Source organism: Sebastes fasciatus, chromosome 14 (assembly GCF_043250625.1).
Source record: "Sebastes fasciatus isolate fSebFas1 chromosome 14, fSebFas1.pri, whole genome shotgun sequence".
In the NCBI taxonomy this organism is placed as follows: Eukaryota; Metazoa; Chordata; class Actinopteri; order Perciformes; family Sebastidae; genus Sebastes; species Sebastes fasciatus.
The window spans coordinates 14,180,959-14,200,545 of record NC_133808.1 but is presented as its reverse complement, the minus strand read 5'-3'; the positions used below and the strand labels follow the sequence as shown (position 1 = coordinate 14,200,545).

At 38.3% G+C, this 19,587-nt stretch overlaps 1 long non-coding RNA gene across 1 annotated transcript; it reads right to left on the bottom strand.

The window, feature by feature from the left end:
* Positions 1 to 5,596: 5,596 nt before the first annotated feature.
* Positions 5,597 to 9,785, bottom strand: LOC141782548 (uncharacterized). The gene is made up of 3 exons (XR_012597129.1): positions 9,084 to 9,785; positions 6,233 to 6,302; positions 5,597 to 6,128 (listed from the first exon to the last, which is right to left on the bottom strand). It is a non-coding gene; the product is annotated as an uncharacterized LOC141782548 (long non-coding RNA).
* Positions 9,786 to 19,587: the final 9,802 nt, after the last annotated feature.

Below are 19,587 nucleotides of genomic sequence, written 5' to 3'. Positions count from 1 at the left end.
GCTTGATTGACTTGACTGAGTATCTTCACTCTAGCTTTAAAACTGAGCTCGCTACAACCTCCGAAAGATCGATTGCGTTAATGCGTAAAAGAAATGAGTGGCGTTAAGGCGAATTTACGTTAACGCATTATTATCAGGTTACTTTGACAGCCCCATCTATAATATATACTGGCAGAAAGTGCAAGTTACTCATTTCAGGTAACAAATGGACTAACTTGATGCATTACTTGTGCTGTAAATATAATTCTTGTACACAACATTTAAATGGAAAAAGTTAATCAGCAGCTCATATTTCACATTAAATTAGATGGGACGTGAACACAGCATGACTTCAGTCTGGTCTGACTAACATTAACTGAGTATAGAAGAAGTAAAAACAGGTTTGAGATATTTCTAATTAATCGAGCAACAGCAGGAGCCTCTGCAGCTCATCCCATAATTGCTTAATTAACTAAATGGTGCCACCTAATGGACATTCAAGAGCTGCAGGGAGTTTTATGGAGGTGGAGAGCCACCTCGTCTCAATCAAAGACACCAACACCTGTTACATCTTAAAAATGAAAACACTTACGAACTAAAACTTGCTAGAGCCCAATCTGCAGGCCTTTGCTAACAGCAATAATAATGGATCAGACTTGTAACACTCCAGCACACACATCCATCCACACTTCTCAACCAGTCTCACTGGTCTTCGAGCTAGAAAACAGATGAAACTTACTGATTACTTAGTGTAAAGCCTGGACCGGGGCAGAATCAAAGAAGACCTGCAGGAGCACAAACAATCAGCGGGTCAGCAGCCTGCAGTACATACCAGAGAAACTGACGACAGATGATACTGCTGATTCCAGGAGAGGGACACAGGCAAATATGAAGAATTACAGGCAAAACCACATCGCAGCAACATGTAGCTATGGTGTGACCAGCTGTCATGGCAACACTGAAGAGGAGGAAGTTAAAATGGCAGGATATGTGTGCAGCTGAATCTCCTGTGCAGACATACGTCTGTCTTGTCCTGGGTCATGCTTGGGTGACATATGGGATGGCCCTTTAATGTCCCCACCTGATGACGATCTTACCTTTACATGATATCTCTGCTGAACGAGCTGCATGGTAGGGAGCGGAGATGCCGGTCTGTTCCACTCCTCCACAGAGACTTTAGTCTTCACGGGTTTCCTGTGCAGGAGCTGCAGGACTCTGAATTCTCCCAGGATGGACAGAGACAATCTGCCACCCAGCATGTCCCAAGCAAGGGGTGCTTTATACTTCAACTGAGGCTCATCCAGTAGAATAGATGTTGGAGGCATTGCTAGAAGAAAACTTTCTACTCTCAGATATCTCCACATTTTTCCACATTGTCAGTCTTAACCTTTAATGTCTATGAATTTAAATCGGTCTAGTTTGGATTACCATTGTGTTATTTAACATTTGATATCATTGTCAAATGTTCGCTTCGTTGTTTCTAGCCAGTAGGGTTGCTTTTGTTATGGGTGGTATGGTCGGGGTCATTTGTAACACTGTAGGGTTCAATTCAAGGATTCAAAAAGAAAGTACTGACATATTGGCTAAAAATCAACACACAGCCCATTGAAACTCAAATCAGATTTAAAACCTGGTTGGACCCATTTCATTTTTACACATTTTAAACAAGGGACATGTGTAACATCTCAAATTGCACCAATCAGAAACGAGACAGAACCATGAAACTCATGTGCATGGTCTCTGATGATGCCTGCCAAAGGACGAACTGATGTCTCATACTTGTCAAAGTTTTTCTGCAAAGACTTTTTTTTAGGTATTTATATGAAGGTATTACTTGTATTGTTTCAATCAATTGCCCCCATATGCTGTTACAATCCCCCTGCACGTGGGCAGATGTACCATTTGACTTTTAGTGTTTTAATCAATACTGTGACTAACATTGCTTGTAGAAACATTTGACTGTTAAGTAGAACACAAATATAAGTTACTTACATGAAAGAATTAATCCCAATAGCTCAAGAGGTTTTTGAGTAATGACATCAAAACCAAAACAAATTATAATTTCCCCCAGGCTCCTACACTTGACAGCACTAAAACATTGATCACTTAAAAATCATCAAATAAAGTGTTGAATGTAGGCTACATATTGAGAAAGATGTCAAGTAGAACCTCTATGGTGTCTTGAAAACAATTTGCTGTTAAGTGCAACAGAAATTTACTGAAGGAGGTGTGTGTAATATGCAATGGGCCTATTTTATTTTACCCAAAGGAGTTTAAACAAATATAGCTACACTGAAACAATTGGCTTAAAAAGCAGCAGTCAGTTCAGGAATTTGGCAGTTACTTCTGTCCTCACATTTAACACCAACAACTTCACTGTAACATTTTATATTGAATATTTTGCTGAACCAACTTGGCACATGGGAGAAGTTTGCCCCCAGGGCTTTCTGCCAGAAATCCCCTTAGGTTTAGGCAACAGACCTACTTGGTGAGGTTTAGGAAAAGATTGTGGTTTGAGTTAAAATAAACTCTTTGGGGCTGTCCAGCATTCATTGCCTCAAACCGAAATAAGATGGGACTGGAGCTGTAGGGAAATCAATTTGATTAAACAGATTAAAAATGACAAACTAATATGGGGTGATTAAAATTCTTTATTTTAACAATATTGAAAAAGGCCCAATACAAGATTTAAAATCAAATGTGACCATAAAAGATTACTACCAGTCCAAAATTAAACTAAGCTGAGGCCACTGTTGGAGAGAGGCAGACTACACTGAGGAGGGTGCTACCACTTACTCACCTTGGGTGCAACACAGCAAACCTCACAGCAAAACTATGGTGCAGTCTATTTGTGTCCCAGTGCTCTTAACTCACACACAATAGGTGGAGGTACCTCACCATGGGGCCTAGCCTCCCAATAAAGTGACTCTCAGCTTCTGAAAGAAAAAAAAAGAAAGAAAAAAAAGAAACTAAACACAAACAACCCAGTTGGTTAAAAAGCAAAATATCTCAAACTAAAATAATCTAGGGAAAAAGAACAAAACAAACAAATCAAAACAAGAGGTTTTTTTTTAAAGGGAAAAAAAACATCAATATAAATGGGGCAAAAACAAGTACAAGTAAGAGGGCAAAAACATCAGCAGTGTTACTTCAGGCCAGCCTAAAATGAAACACTAACAGGGCTAATAGTGCTGCAACATAATGTTACTCAATACTGAGCCACCCTACTCAACACCATGGGGCACCGCAATGAACTGTTCAGCGGAAGCAGAGGAACCGTGGGCCAGGGGAAGCTAAGTGTCACACAGTAAAAGCTAAAACCAAAAAAGCAAAGCAGTTTCAAATACCTGCAGCAACACCTACTTTACCACAGCATGCCAGGCAGAAGCAAGAGGCCTTAACATGCCTTATATAGCCTGGCCTGATTAGTGGGTTGGTGGAGGAGGAGTCAGGTAAGGGGCTGCGTTCAGGAAACTGAAGATACTATTAAGAGAACCAAAAAATGTACCTTACCACATTACTTTATATCATAACACTGGCCAAATTGGGTGAAAGGAGGTCAGACTTGCAATGTTTGGAAAACAGAATAACAAATAAAGCAGGTTTACCTGGTAGCTGCTTCAATGGAGCACATCTTCTGTCATCTTTACAGCTCAGAGAACACAAGAAACATCTGGATAAAGCTGTAAAGCAACTGGATGTGCTTGAGCTCTCATCGTCACATGACAGGCCTCAACCTAGAGTAAATGTTTCCAGCTGTCAGGCGATATGAAGCTAAAAGAATACAAATCAGTGACTGATAAGTGGTTTCTCAGGTCAGTGACTGTGGTCACTTTATAGCTGAGATACTCTAATGGGAACTTTCATGGCTGAACTGCCAAATAGAGCTACCGTTCAGACCTATGACCTACCAACACGGTGTGCACATGTGAGGTGCGTTTCAGAGAATAAAAGAGAAATCCCATAATTTTATCAACATTTATAGAGACAGTAGACCATTCTGAGAGATATCTCCTACCTGACAGAATGGACCCTGCATTATCTTGACAATTCAGTTTCGATTTTACATAATTACTATTCCTAAATAAATGTTTCTTTATAAATTATCTCAAACTAATTGACACACATCAAATCTGTTTCTTTGTAGTACTCTATCACCAGATAACTGGTTGGCTACCCTTACAAAAAAGAAGTATACTTCAAGTTTACTTTAAAGGGACTATTTGTAACTTTGTAAGCGTATAAATGTAGCGGGTCGTCACACATGCGCGCTCACATATACGCCGCTGCCTCTCCTCCTCTGCCTGCCTGCCTTCGCTCAGAGAGCGCGCGCGTTCTCAGCTCGCTCCACCTCTAGACGTGAACGCGCGCTCACTCCTCACTGCAGAAGAGTTAGTTTAGCTCTGAGAATATCTAGTGAATGCACAGTGGACGTTTGTGCAGAAAAAAAATGCTGCAGCTCCTCCAGACCAACAGAGGTTTCCCGTGTCTTGTGAAGTGACGGAGCTCATTAGCTAGTAACGTTACCCTCTCGTTACCGACCTGGTGCCGGTGTCTTCCTGCTCTCTCCGGCTGCGGGAGGAGAGAGCAGGAAGACACGCTGCAGAGCCCCGCTGCTTCAGCCTGCACTTAGGCAGGAAAAGCCAACACTAGGATCAGATCTAAATCATGTTCATGGAGAGACCTTCGTCTGGTCAGCTAACATTACTGCCAAGCAGCTGAAATATAGAGTGATATTGTGGTTTTGGCTGACTTTTGTCGCCTCACTGTTTTGAGTGATGCTCGTTCAGGTATATTGAGAGCGAGCAAGCGCGAGCCCGACGCTGACTTTCGTTGATTTCACGGCCACAGGTGTCGCTGTTAAGAAGCATTTCTGAAAGTTACAAATAGTCCCTTTAAGAAGTAAACTTAAATATAGTTCAAATATATTCCCAAGTATACCTTATGTAATAAGTATACTAATAACAACGTACTAGTAGTATACTGGTAAGTATACTACTTCTTGGGACTAAATTGGCCCACTTTTTAATTAATAAAAGTATACTTTAAAATGTATATTTCAAATGTAAGAGTAATAAACGTTGGGTACACAACTAGTTTACATCCAAGTTTTATTTTGTACTGCAACTATAATATGAACTTAACTACAAGTGAACTTATAGGTATTCTGCAGTATAGTTTACTAGTTATATACTTGTAGCACAAGTTTTAGTTAATGAAAGTACACTTTAAAGTATACTCTCAGTAAACTACAAGTTTAATAGTATTTACTGAAAAAGTAAACTGAAAGTATACTCTCTTGTTTAAAATAAGTATACTAATAACACACTTGAATAAACTTATTTTTGTAAGGGTACACAGAGAGTGGGGTAAGAAAGTCTAACCATCTCTTTATATACTGCTTTGTGATCCATCATAATAAGACTATAAATCTTGTCAGGGTCCACTTAGTAAAAGAGCAAAGCAACACACTCAGAATGAAATAAACTGAGAATCTGCACAACTATTTAATATATATTTTGGGAAATTATGAGTTTACATAGTTCCTATCCTAAATAAATGTTTCTTTATAAATGATCTCAAACTAATTGACACTCAGAGATGTCCTCCACTGGAATAATTAAAAATAAAACTGTACTTGTTGTCTCTGAAGTGTAATTTATTTGGATTGAAAAGTCCCCCTGTAATTCCCTCACACAACATTAGGGGGCACACACCGTGTTGATTTAACTTTATTGCAATTACAGCAAACATTGGAGCTATCTTTAGTGAGCTCACAGTGCAGGATGGATTTGAATACATTCAACACAGCATACTAATAATGAAACCCTCACATAAATAATAACATAACAAAATACACTGAGTACCATAAATATAAACGATAAGCTGAAAACAAAATCCCTTAAAGTGACAGCACTGGTTTTAATGTGTTAACGTTAGATAAAGAAAATGCATCAGTGACCCAGTCGTCCTCCCTCTGATTGCCTCGCCTTGAAGCACCTAGTTGCTCCGTGTCTCTTGTTTAACTTTCATTTAAATTGCTTCTCAGCTCAGAGATCATAGATTGAATTGAGCCTCTCCATGTACTGACTCCTGCGCTTGTTTTGTGTCCTGCTGTCTGTGCCACCCTGCCGTTGAGAGACGGTCACCTATAGAGATAGAAAGTGAAAATTAAAGTTCAACACTGTCTCAGAGAAAGAGAAGATAAGAAGAGACACGTTAGAGCGTCAAAGACAACTTCAGTTCTTCTGACCTCTCCTTCTGACGGAGGATGAAACTGCTCCTCAACTGGGTACTGGTTTGGTGGCCTGGTCCTGAGTTTTCTGCAGATATTCAAGTTCAAAAGTTAAACACATAAAAGATACACTGACGGTGTTATGATGACAATTTATTCACAAACACTTGCGGAAGGAGTCACATCCTTTACTTAAGTACACAATACCACAATGTTGAAATACTCCATTGCAGTAGTAGTAGTAGCCCTACTTTAGAAATATCTAATTAAAAATACAGAAATATTATCAGACAAATGTCCTCAAAGTGTCAAAAGTAACAGTACTCATTATTGAAAATTAGCCCCTGTGAGTGATATAATATTATAGTATGACATTATTAGATTGCATAAAACACAAAGAGGCTACTGTTACAGGCAGGGCCAGCTTCAGGCATAGGCCATATAAATAAATAAATAAATAAATGTAAAGAAAAAAAGAAAGAAAAAAGGAAAGAAAGAAAGAAATACACTTTTCACCGCTGTAACTCTCTTTCTCACACTTTTTCATCTGCCCAGACGCACTTGAACGTCACACTGTGGCTGAATCCGAATTTCGCCTAGGGCACCAAAACGGCCCTGCTTACTACAGGTGTCACTGTGTGTCATAACATACTGTACTCCTTAATAGAATTGCACACAAATACCTGCTGACCATCAATATGACAAATTAAGCAAAAGCAAATGTCTTTGCCTTTTCAAAGTGAATTTACCTTTGTGGAGACATTCTGGTGGTCAGTCTTTGTTTTTGCAACACAAAGATCCACAGAAGTATTGTTATGTGTCGTGACTGACTGCTGTAATAAACTACATGCTTTGTTTGTTCTTTTTTTTTACTATAGTGAATTATAGGGTTAGATTACTAACATTTAGTTATGCTTACTTATGACAATAATGCTTTTGCTGGGAAAGCTTTTCAAAATTTTTTTACAAAAGCATGCACATCCAGACAATAAGGTGCAAGAACATGTAAAAAGACAGAAAAAAATAGAGTCTGCACATTAAATACTGCTCAAATTACATATATTTAATTACCACCAAATGACGTTTAGAGCATCAAGCTCTTCTTCAGACAAAGAATATAATGCAGAGACACACCTTTATAGGCCAGGTCACCTGGTCCTAATCATACACACAATATATTGGATAAATACATAAACTTGCACTTTTTTCTCTGTGCATGTAGCTACATTATAGCTGTATGAATCAAAGCTCATGCATGTAAATACAGTGTAGTTTAAGCTCTGTAGCAACCACGGCCGTAGCCAGGATTTTACAGTAGGTCATGAGGTCAACTGTTTTGTGTTTAGATTTTCTTTTATATTTAATTTCTTTTAGGTTGAAATATGTTGTGTGTACATTTAATTTCCCAGCATTAAGGTCTAAATGTTTCAAAGTCTTCGACACTGCCAGGTAAAAAAATTATGGTGGGTTCATACTGATAATTACACGGCCGGGTATCAAAACTCAAACTTCAACCTCGAGCAAAATGTATCAGTAGCTCAGAGTATTGAAATGTGTCAAGTATCAAAAGGGTTTTTGACTTATTCTTTGATTAGATATTTCCTGATTTATTTCAGGAAGAATTTTTAACTTTAGAGTATATTTTATGTAGGGAAAGATTTTATATAATACTGATGCATTGAGCAGTTTGATTTATTGTGTTACATTAAAAGAAAACGGTCAAAACATATTTTTATTCCCTAAAGTAAGGTATTACCTGTACGTACTTATATCGATTCTCAGTTTACCTAACTTTGTCTAATTTATTTATTTGTTGTCTGAAAAGTAATCTTATTTAAGTATATTGAGTTTAAAGACACTTCAATCAGCATGCAAAATGTAAAAAAAATAATAATACAAAGGACAGGAGCTCAGTGTCCTCAATGACAGCTACGACCGTGACCCCGTTTAAATACCTCGACTAAAGGCAGACAAAGGACATTTCAAGGTCAGCAAAACAGCTTTGGCTGCTTGTACTAGAAATAAGGCTGTAAAGGGTCAATTCACCCAGATTACACAGTTTAATCTGCGTGACCATCATAAAATGCAGATAAATTAAACTGTGAGTTTCAGGGACTCATTTTCTGAAGAAGGTGTTGCTATTTAATTTTTTAAATGTTATTTTTTAAATGACAAACCAATTTCCCTACAAGGTCCATTCAATAGCAGTTTTAGTAGATGGAACTATTTATTGAGTTCATGTTTGCAATAGGTCCTAATTTAAAAACACACATTACCAGGTGGCTAGAGGCACTCTGTCAGTCATCGTCATTGAAGGAGACAGACACAGTTGACGCAGACAGTCATTTCCTCATGTGCTCTATTTTTTCTTTTTTCCTTTTTACACAATATGCAAATGAACTGTAACTTCCCTAAAATTATAATTATATGTTTGTTTTTCTTCAGATGACATTAATTACATAACTAATAATGTTTTGAGAAGAATTAAGTCAACATTTTGCAATGATGGTTGTTTCTTACGATAGTTTATTCGGTCGGTAGTCCTTGTACGTTATGTTGAGGGTTAAAGCAGAGCATAGCAGCTACTGTGTGGCCTTGTGGTGAGACTGTATTGTTAAATGGTCCAAGGTCAGGAAGGAACCAATGCTATGAGCACCACAAAGGAAATTCCATTTACCTTTTGCTTTTATTCGGATGTAGCTATTATTGCAGATATTTCAAGACCTGGACATAGAACAAGACTAACTGCATGGCAAGATACCCCTAGGAGTGAGTCAGAAATTAAAACCAACCTTAGTTCCCAGTACAGACTGCACCAGAGCAGAGAAGAGTTAAATTATAAAGCTAAAAGCTAAAAGGTATTACTCACCTGTAGAGGCAGACAGCTGGAGTGAAGACACATAGAAGAAATCCAATTACAGCTGTGAGTACGTACAGAAGAGACCACAGTCGACTGATTTCTGCACAAAATCAGATGTGAGTTAATTTAAGTACAGTTTGAGCTTTGAAATGCATTATGTCTGGTGTAGAGGTGATTAGCCCTGCTTTGTGCTCTACCTACCTTCAGGTTCCCCAGACACCATTAAATTCCACTCAAGAGTCTTTATAACTTTTTCGGCAGTTATATTACATATATAGAGTCCTGCATCGTCATACTGAATGTTAGAAATATTTAGCTTTGAAGGTAAGTTTACGTCTATTCTCACTCTGTGAGAGCTGAAATTTGAAAAAGTCCGATTCAGTCGGTATGAATAAGTGAAAACAGATCTGCCTTTGGTCCAGCTGATTTGAGCTGCATTTGTCTGGGATATGTTGCAGGTGAAGATGACGGAGTCTCCCAGGGACACCAGTTTGTGCTCAACTGTAAGAATCTCTGTCATTGAAGGAAAAAAATCAATCAATATAAAATGAAATGTGTAATTAAATCTAGACAAAAGCATCACAAACACAAATATCCACTGTACAGTACCTGCAGAGAGTTGGCACATAATTAAAAGCTGAATGGAGAGCAGAGCTGCTTGGTTTCGGCTGAACATGATGACCATCAGACAGTGAAAGACAGACTGAAACTTCAACGACAGCTCTGAAATGTATTTGTGGAGGAGGCGCAGAGAAAAGGAAGTGGTTAGTTGTTGGTTAGTTAGTTGGTTTGGCTGCTCAGAACCAAGGATGTGTTGTACGTTTGCAGAACATAAAGTTAAGTCACACGAGAATCATACACTATGGAATATTGAGAATTGAAACTTGCTCCTTCTTGAAAATAAACTGTGAAAATCATACCATTAGTACTCATTTCCCCATTTCATTTAACTCAGTCATGTAATCAACTCAAATATAAGATGCACATACATACGTGAAATTTTCAACTGCAGGAAAACCACTTCTGCATAGTGTTAAACACATCTTAGCCACATTGCGACCCTTACGGTTGATTGAGTTTTTATAGTTGCACATCATGTTGAGTACTTGATGCTTCTTATTGTAACCATACTAACCACGCCTCAATAATGACACTCTTATCTTGCTAAATGTAAACAGATATTGTGTCATGGGTGTGAAAACCTCAAAATCTTGATCAACAGACCTTCACACAGAGAGGAAGACATTTTGACATGTCATTGCAGGAAATTAATGTTGGCTGAATACCATTTCCATAAATACATACATAGATAAATACATAGATAAGTACATACATACATACATACATACATACTGTACATACATACATACACACATGCATATGTATATACTGCATGTATGTCTGTCTGTCTGTCTGTATGCATGTATGCATGTATGTATGTATGCATGTATGCATGTATGTATGTATGTATGTATGTACATACAATATTTATGTATATACATAAATACTGTACATACATACATACATACATGCACACATGCATACATACATACATATATATACAAAACTACTGTACATACATACATACATACATACATATATACAAAACTACTGCACATACATACATACATACATACATATATACAAAACTACTGTACATACATGCATACATACATACATACATACATACATACATACATACATACATACATACATATATATACAAAACTACTGTACATACATACATACATACATACATGCATACATGCATACATACATACATACATACATATATACATAAAAACTGTACATACATACATACACACATACATAAGGACATACATACATACATACATACATACATACATACATACATACATGCATATATACATAAATACATAAATACATAAATACTGTACATACATACATACAGACAGACAGACATAGATACATACATACATACAGACATAGATACATACATACATACATACATACATACATACATGCATACATACATACAGACATAGATACATACTGTACATACATACATTCAGACATAGATACATACATACTGTACATTCTAACGAATAACTAATTCACTTGAAACGCTGTTAACCTGCAGATCCCATCCGGATTCATCTGTTTTTACAAATAAGAGCATATCTAGATGATGATGTTACAGTTGGCTGTAGCTTAGCTGACATGCAATAATACCCATGTCCACATAAATATTCACCACCCACTTATGCAAAGGCTCTGCCACTATACAAGATGACTACCATTTCCTTTATTTCTGCCTACAAGCACACTCCACAGACTCAAATGTCAAACAGGAACAGGAAACTCACACTTCACAGAGGTGTCAGAGGCAGAAAGGTGGCCTGTGATTAACGATAGATAAATCAGTTATAGTATTTTCACAAGCATGTCGCTCATGCTCTCTGGCTTTGATCAGGTTTGATCTTCTATTCAGATTGTCATTTTGATTGTCGGGAAGTGCTAAGTATAGCATAAAAAAAGGCCAGGCCGTGCATTTCCGGCCGGCTTTTCAAAGCAGAGTTGATTATGTATGGGGAGAGGCACGCGGTGGCAGAGGTGAATAAAAAGTAAAAAGCTGAGAAGGATTTAAAGCAGTGAATGGTGAGGAAGTGCTTTAGTTGAACAGTACTATACACTAGCAGGGGCTGCTGTAATCATCTTTTTCTGACTTCCTACTACTCTTCAATTCATCAAAACAGTAGGTTAGCATACAGCAAGTGTTGTGTACACCTAAAAAAATCTTTCATAGAATCTAATTTATTTCTACTTTTCTCTAAAATGCCTTACTGTTCCCCGTAGTCTTGTTTTCTTCCACTGTAGCCTACCTACATTTAAATACAAGTAAGAACCAGTACGTGTTTTTTGCACTTGATTCATAAATCCTATAATGTATTATAAAATGTTACCATACTGCAAGTTCTCTCTCTCTCTCTCTCTCTCTCTCTCTCTCTCCCTCTCTCTCTCTCTCTCTCTCTCTCTCTCTGTCTCTCTCTCTTTATGCAGGGCTGATGGAGCAGCATTTGATTATAGGCTGAAGATCTATTTAAAGGGCACAGGTTGACAAAAGGTCTGCAGAGGGCTGCCAGAAGGGGAAAAAGCAAGCTTCTTCAATTTATTTGACTTTTGGGAGAGAAATGTGTGTCTCATGTGTGTGTGTGTGTGTGTGTGTGTGTGTGTGTGGGGGGGGGGGGGGGGGGGGTGGGAGGTGGGGGGGGGGGGGGGGGGGGGTGCGTGTGTGAAGGGGCATCAGTGCTGCTTTTAATTTAGATGTTACACGTCTGATGCAATGCCAGTGCTGGTTTGCACACATGCTCCCTCCCACTCTGTGTGCCCTGTTGAGTGTATTGTGTTTGTTGTATATGCAAACGTGTGTGTGTGTGTGCGCACGCGCTGAAGGATTTTCTTTTGTTCAAATGCCGGGTTAATGAATGTGGTCTTCGATAATGGCAGTCAGCGGGTGCCCTTGGCCATATTCACCGGAGACTGAGTGAGAAGAGGCCCGGCTAACGAGCAACAAAAGAGAACGATGCTTTTAAACAACAACATATGAATCCCTTCAGCATCAAACAATGTAAAGTGGTCGCGCACAACCAAAAGCGCAATAGGCCGATGGCGCTGGACCAGTAGAAGAAGGTCTGCACGCTGTAGCTCCCTTTAAGTGCAATTTATTGGCACATAGTTAGTAACGTTTCGAGCACAAGACTTAATAGATCTGCACAGAGATGCCATCTTAAAAGGTCCACATTATGGACGAATTGTGCTAAATGTGCTAATTATGTGGACATGGATATGCATTTTTGTATATATTGTAGTATATTATGTGGGATACTTGGGTCACTGGCGGTATCATGTGACCAGAGCGTTTACCTTTTAAGATGAGCTTGTGCTCGAATATACATATATACACAATATACAACAATATATATATATAAAAATGCATATCCATGTCCCCATAATTAGCACATTTAGCACAATTAGCACAATTCGTCCATTATGTGGACCTTTTATTAGCCGTCTCTGTGCAGATTTATTAAGTCTGAAGAAGAGCTTGTGCTCGAAACGTCACTAACTAACACGTGCCAATAAATTGCACTTAAAAGGAGCCCCAGTGTGCGCACCTTCTTCTATGTTTTTTCATTGCTCCCTTCAGCAGCAGCTCATTTGTTTCCATTAATGTAAAGAAACCCTCTCCAAGTCGTCTGTCTCAACACAATCACGATTAGCTACTTTGATTGCGTCCGCCATCCCTCCATCCTGCTCTTTGATTTTTGCAACTGGGAAATCATTAGGGCAGAGCAATATTGCGAGCACTACAGAGTGAAACAGGAGTCTTTAGGCGTGATCATATTATCAGATTCTGCAGGGCCCTCCCACACACACACCTACCACAGGAAGCCTCAACCTTTAACCCCAAACTGTCAAACACACACATATATGTTGCTATCTCACACGGAATCAAGAACACATTCCTTGTCAAGAACCCCCTTAGGTGTACACACACACACATGCACACCCACACCCACACACATACACACACTTACACACAGGCTGCCTCTGAATCACACTTCTTCTGCAGGCCGCAGAGAAAGAGATGAATAGAAAAAAACGTGATTAAAGAAAACTCCAGGAGCCAAAAAGAAACTAATTGAATGTGTATGCTGCATGCGTTCTGTGTGCCTGCGAGTGTGTGTGTGTGTGTGTGTGTGTGTGTATGTGTGTGTGTGTGTGTGTGTGTGTGTGTGTGTGTGTGTGTGTGTGTGTGTGTGTGATTCTGCGTGACCGTGGCTAGTCTCTGACCCTTTCAGGCATTGATGGATGTTTGTGAATATTTGAGATGCCTCTCGGAAAACCCCCGGCAGAACACAGAGAGACATCAGAGGAGCTAATACCTCTGTTCTCCATCCTGAATACTGTATGATTCGCTCGTATGTGCGTGCACAGTGCATGAATGTGCATGAATTTAAATCAGTGGCAGCAGAGACGGCTTGGAGAGGGAATATGTATTGTTTGTCGGACGTTGCAGCAAGAGGAGAGATTATTAAACAGTTTGTCTGATTAAGTATTCATCTTCTCCCGGCTGCTTGCAGAACATGGTGAAAGCAGATCCGCAGTTAATGTGTGTCCTTTTCTGAGCCGGCGTTTAATATTTCACACATATCTGTATGTGCTTAAGTGTGTGTGTGTGTGTGTGTGTGTGCATGTCTATGTGCATAATGTGCACAGGCATAGAATAAGAGGAAAGCTAAACAGATGGCAAAAACTGAAAGAGCGGACGACAGGATGAACCGTCTATCAGCTTTTGCATTACATGTCAGTCAAGCTGCTTTTAGAAATATTCTGTTTGCATTTTTTTCTTGATATATTTAAAGTCATACATTAAAGTCTGTATCAGGGGGTTAGAAACAGATAGATCTACTAAAGCTGTCAAAGTTAACGCGATAATAACACTTTACTGCAAATCCGTTTTAACGCCACTAATTTCTTTAACGCAACTTGCGATTTTTAGGTTCTAGCAGGCTCAGTTTTAAAGCTCGAGTAAAGATACTGGACCAAATGAAACTAAAAAATCTAAGGAATCCATTGCTACCAATCATGTCATACTAGCTTGTCACAAAGGAGGTTAAACAACAAACTTACTCTAAATTTTGGCTAGGAAATCATGGCCATTTTCAAAGGGGTCCCTTGACCTCTGACCTCAAGATATGTGAATGTAAATGTGTTCTATGGGTACCCACGAGTCTCCCCTTTACAGACATGCCCACTTTATGATAATCATATGCAGTTTGGGGCAAGTCATAGTCAAGTCAGCACACTGACACACTGACAGCTGTTGTTGCCTGTTGGGCTGCAGTTTGCCATGTTATGATTTGAGCATATTTGTTATGCTAAATGCAGTACCTGTGAGGATTTCTGGACGGTATTTGTCATTGTTTTATGTTGTTAATTGATTTCCAATAATATATATATATAGTATATTTGTATATACCTAGCATATTTGCCCACTCCCATGTTGATAAGAGTATTTAATTAATCTTCCTTTATGGTACATTTTGAACAGATAAAAAAATGTGTGATATATTTGCAATTAATCATGAATAACTATTGACAATCATGCTCATTAATCACAATTAAATATTTTAATTGATTGACAGTCCTAAAATCTACTGTTGATATCAATCAATAGTTGCTTTCAATTGATCTCAATTCAACTTCAAATGTAAAAAAGGTTATTGTGTTGCTATTTGCAACCCTGACTTGCAGACGTTATGTGTATTGCTTCTGACAAATACGTTTTGGTGGACACGTACAAAGCGCAGGACACCAGAGACCGGGTTACAGGCTCCTGAGCTGCGCGCGTGGTTAAGTGTATAGGCAAGATGTGGTTTCAGTTAAATGTTAATGTAACCTGTTTCTCACGCCTCAAGTCACTTTTGCCTTTTTCAAGAAGTAGCCAAGACAACAATCTGTCCCTTACCTCAATCATGTGCTTTGTGTCTCTAAACGAAACAGTGAAATAATAATCATGCTGTAGTTGCTACGAGTGGGTTTTGTGAGAGTGGAGGTGGGAGGGAAAACAAACAAAATACATTGTCAGTGAATGCTTTGCAAGTATGTTAAAAGAGTATTCACAGACTTAGCAATGCACTAGTTCGGTCAGAGATTCTGGTGTGTTCAGTTAATGCAGCCTCGAGCCGCTAGCCTCAAGCTGAGATGAGGAGCTGGCTGCAGCTCATATCTTTCCAACTCCATGTTCCAACTTGTAGTCTTCAGCCCCAACTGACTCAAGTGACATCACCCGAGGCAATTTACCAGACTGCACACAGCTCTCTCTGGAGCAACAAAAGGCTTGATACAACTTTTTCACTTATGCATCAGTACTCCCCAAGACCTATAAACAGACTTTGATGTGTAAAATCTGCAGATTTCCCTTGAAGTATAGGCTAACATTTTGCATCTGGGTTATTTAACCTGGAATTTATGCTAATGCCGGATACACACTTCATGAGAATCAAGCCGACCGACAATCGCCAGTAATGCCCGGATTTTTTTAATGGTTCTAAAGATTATCTTTAAAGATATTTCTGAGGTGTGTTAAGAGTGTTTTTTACATCCCCCGATCGGCTCGAAAGTCCGTGGCTGAACCGATTTCAAATAGTAAATATCAAACATGTTCAATATTCACTATCGGATCTCCTGTTGTGCGTGGGGAACCCCGAGGACACCGTCATGGTGGCTGCGGCTAATGCATGAGCTGATGCAAAACGCGAAGCATAAAGTAATAAGATGGGCTCAGAAATGGAGGACCAACTGTCTAATTTGAGCCAACAAATTGTTTATTTAACGTGTCTCCATGACTTCATCCATCCATCCTTTGTGAATTTTCAGTACAAAGTAGTGCAAAAACGAACATTGCTACTCTTCCTGCTGTCGCCCGCCATGTTTGTTTACACTAAAATCACATATGATTGCAATAAATTTTGCAAATATTTTCATTCTTGTTCATGAATGAATCTGTTAGTGTGTGGTGTGCTGTTTTGGTCAAATCGTTGCTCTCCACACACTAAAGGAGCAAAACTGTTAAATTAAACATAACGTGTTATGTGTGGGGTTTCTCAAATTTTAAGGTTACGGTTCGGAAAATCTTTTAGTGTCGGCCAGCCTTAAGTGGTTAACAGTTTTGTTTCACACCAACATGCTAAATTAAGTTGGTAATTGTTGAATTGTTGCTTGTTTCACGGCTGATGTTTTGTTTTGCAACCCCCAATGCGAAGCACAAAAAAAAATTCTCCTCCTTTCACACAACTTCCTTTCTGCCGGTAAAACAGGGAGGCAAACAAAGGTCATGGAATAAGTGGGACAATATGGAAAAATAGACAAATTATCTGCCAACAGTTATATGCATGTGACCATCGTTAACAACAGAAAAAATTCAGCTGGTTTTTCACTGCTTGTTATTCAACATCAATGCAGGTAGAATGAAAAGCAGAACACACTCACACACACACACACACACACACACACACACACACACGCACACGCACACATACACACATACAAAAAGCCCCGGGGTGTCAAATAATCACAGCATCTATTTAAACAGGTAGACTTCCTCCGAGGGGATGAAGTTATATATAATTGATGGCTTGCAGAGGGGAGAAATTCATTCATCCTCTCCTTTCTATTCAAAATTTAGTATGCCGCGGTGTTCACTGCCTCAGACTTCATAATCACTCTTAAATTACTCCTCGCTGGAGCATGCACACAAATGGTGGTTTTTAATCCTGAAATACTTAAATCATATAAGAACCTTTGAACATTAATATTTCAGTACTTGAGGGAAAAGGGGGCTTTCTACACAGGATTCCTATAAGATCTGACTGAAGGACATTGCTAGAAAGGGTCTTGGGCTTGATTTGCATTGTAGATCAATGATGTAACAGCTTATATATAGCTGGAATATTATATCACACAGAAATAATAAGAAACGTGAGAAAAAATGAGGGGCCTACAAATGAAAAATACAAACCTTTAACAAAAAGTATTTCTTTTTATGCGGTAAACGGGCCCTGGGCAAGTAAAATCAAAAAAGACAAACAAACAAAAAACATTTTGTACCACTTTATATATATTATATTAGTATTATGATTATTATTATTATTATATACATACATTTTTTTATTTTTTTTAATCTATGGCCAATGATAATTATAATAATGTGTTATTATGGTCAAGTGTCATTATTATCAATGTCTTTGTGTGTTTCTTGATCTCTTGATGTTCTACATTATACTAATAACAATTCAAATATTGTACAATTTTATTTGACCGAGTAAAATTACCTTTATTATTAAAGAGTTATTTCTAATGACAGAAAAAATATAATTTAGATTTTAGCTGGTTGAATAAAAGATTTGGAAATGTTCAGTTGGTGTCAGTTTCAAACAAACATTTCCATACGACAATTATATTTACAAGCTTAATAAGGATTTCAAAACAATTTCGAAGTGTTTGTTAAGTAGAGTATTACAAAAGGAGAAGACATATTTCAAATGTAATGTAAAGTGAACTTGGCCTTTGTTGATCAGCTAATAAAAATGATTCGATAAATCAAATGAAAATATGTGCATCTGTCAGCTTGGTTTGGAGTTATTCTGCCCCCTAGTGGCCATAAATCAACTAGTACAGCTTTAACTGGTGAAACCAACCAGACCATTGGTATTACAGTTTTTCTCAATTGTTTACACACAAATACTGGTACTTGACACACAATGACCACAACATGTAACTCATGCACCAACCCCCTGAACCAATTCTGCTAAACTACAAGCACAATTCCTGCTTTACACTCAAATTGCAGTTCTAAAACACACTTTTTTCAAAACACTACACACAATTCTCTGCATTTGGCACAATTTTCATGAAGAAAATCTCGTTTTCACAAGGAACACACTGTCATTCAAAATTCTAAAGTCAATTGCCCTACTATGCACACTGACTCATCACATGGGCAAACACCTGTCACACAGTGTAACAATTAGCAATCAGTTGATGCTTTTCATGGCTGGATTTGACATGCTAAGCGATATTTCCCCCGCTGCTTGGCCAGGGAAAACATTGCTTGTGATGTGGATGAGGTGCTGTGGCCAGACCGAAACAGAAGAGAGGATGCAGCATAGTTTTTTTTACTGTAACTGTATACAGTAAATTCTTCTGTTGTTTTGTATGTAGACCACTGTATGTGCAACTTTGTGTTGGTTGGGATGTACACTGTGTACATTGTTTTTGTGGGGAAAATAAAATATATTTGTTACCGTGTATTTGTGTGTTCTGAGTATAAAAACAATATTCTAAAATATTTTACAACACACTTATGTATGTACTGTCTGTAGTAAGTGTAACACTGAACAAAAAAAAGGCCTGAGTCATTATGATGAATGGAGAAGAAGTGTTTTCCATTCATCATAGTGTTTTACATTAAGCACATCAGTGTTCAACTGGTTCTTATAAATGTCTATTCATATGATGGTTTGTGTGTGTCATTTGAAAACAAAATACCATTTTGAGAAGAAATTACATTGTTTTGAATGTAAAGTTTAATTTTGCAGGAGAATTGAGGGGTTTTGCCCATTGTGTGTGTGTTTTTTTGATTTGTGTGTAGAGTTCTGAGAGTATGAGGCATGCTTTCAGAAAATGTGTGTAAACAATCGAGAAAAACTGTAATGTAAGCAACGTGGGTATGTGTGAAAGAATAAAGCAGTCCAACACGTTCTGGGTTTTCCTCATAACTCTAATGAACTCCCGAACACAGTTAAATCAAGCCATTTCCCTCTGCTTCCTCACCTCTAACCATCAAAACCCCTCCTCCTTTTCTCTCTCTCCTCTTTTACCCCTCCTCTCTCAACCCATAAAACTCCCAGCTGCCTGAACAGCTATTCAACTAGTTGAAATATCTGATACCAGCAGTAGCTGACAA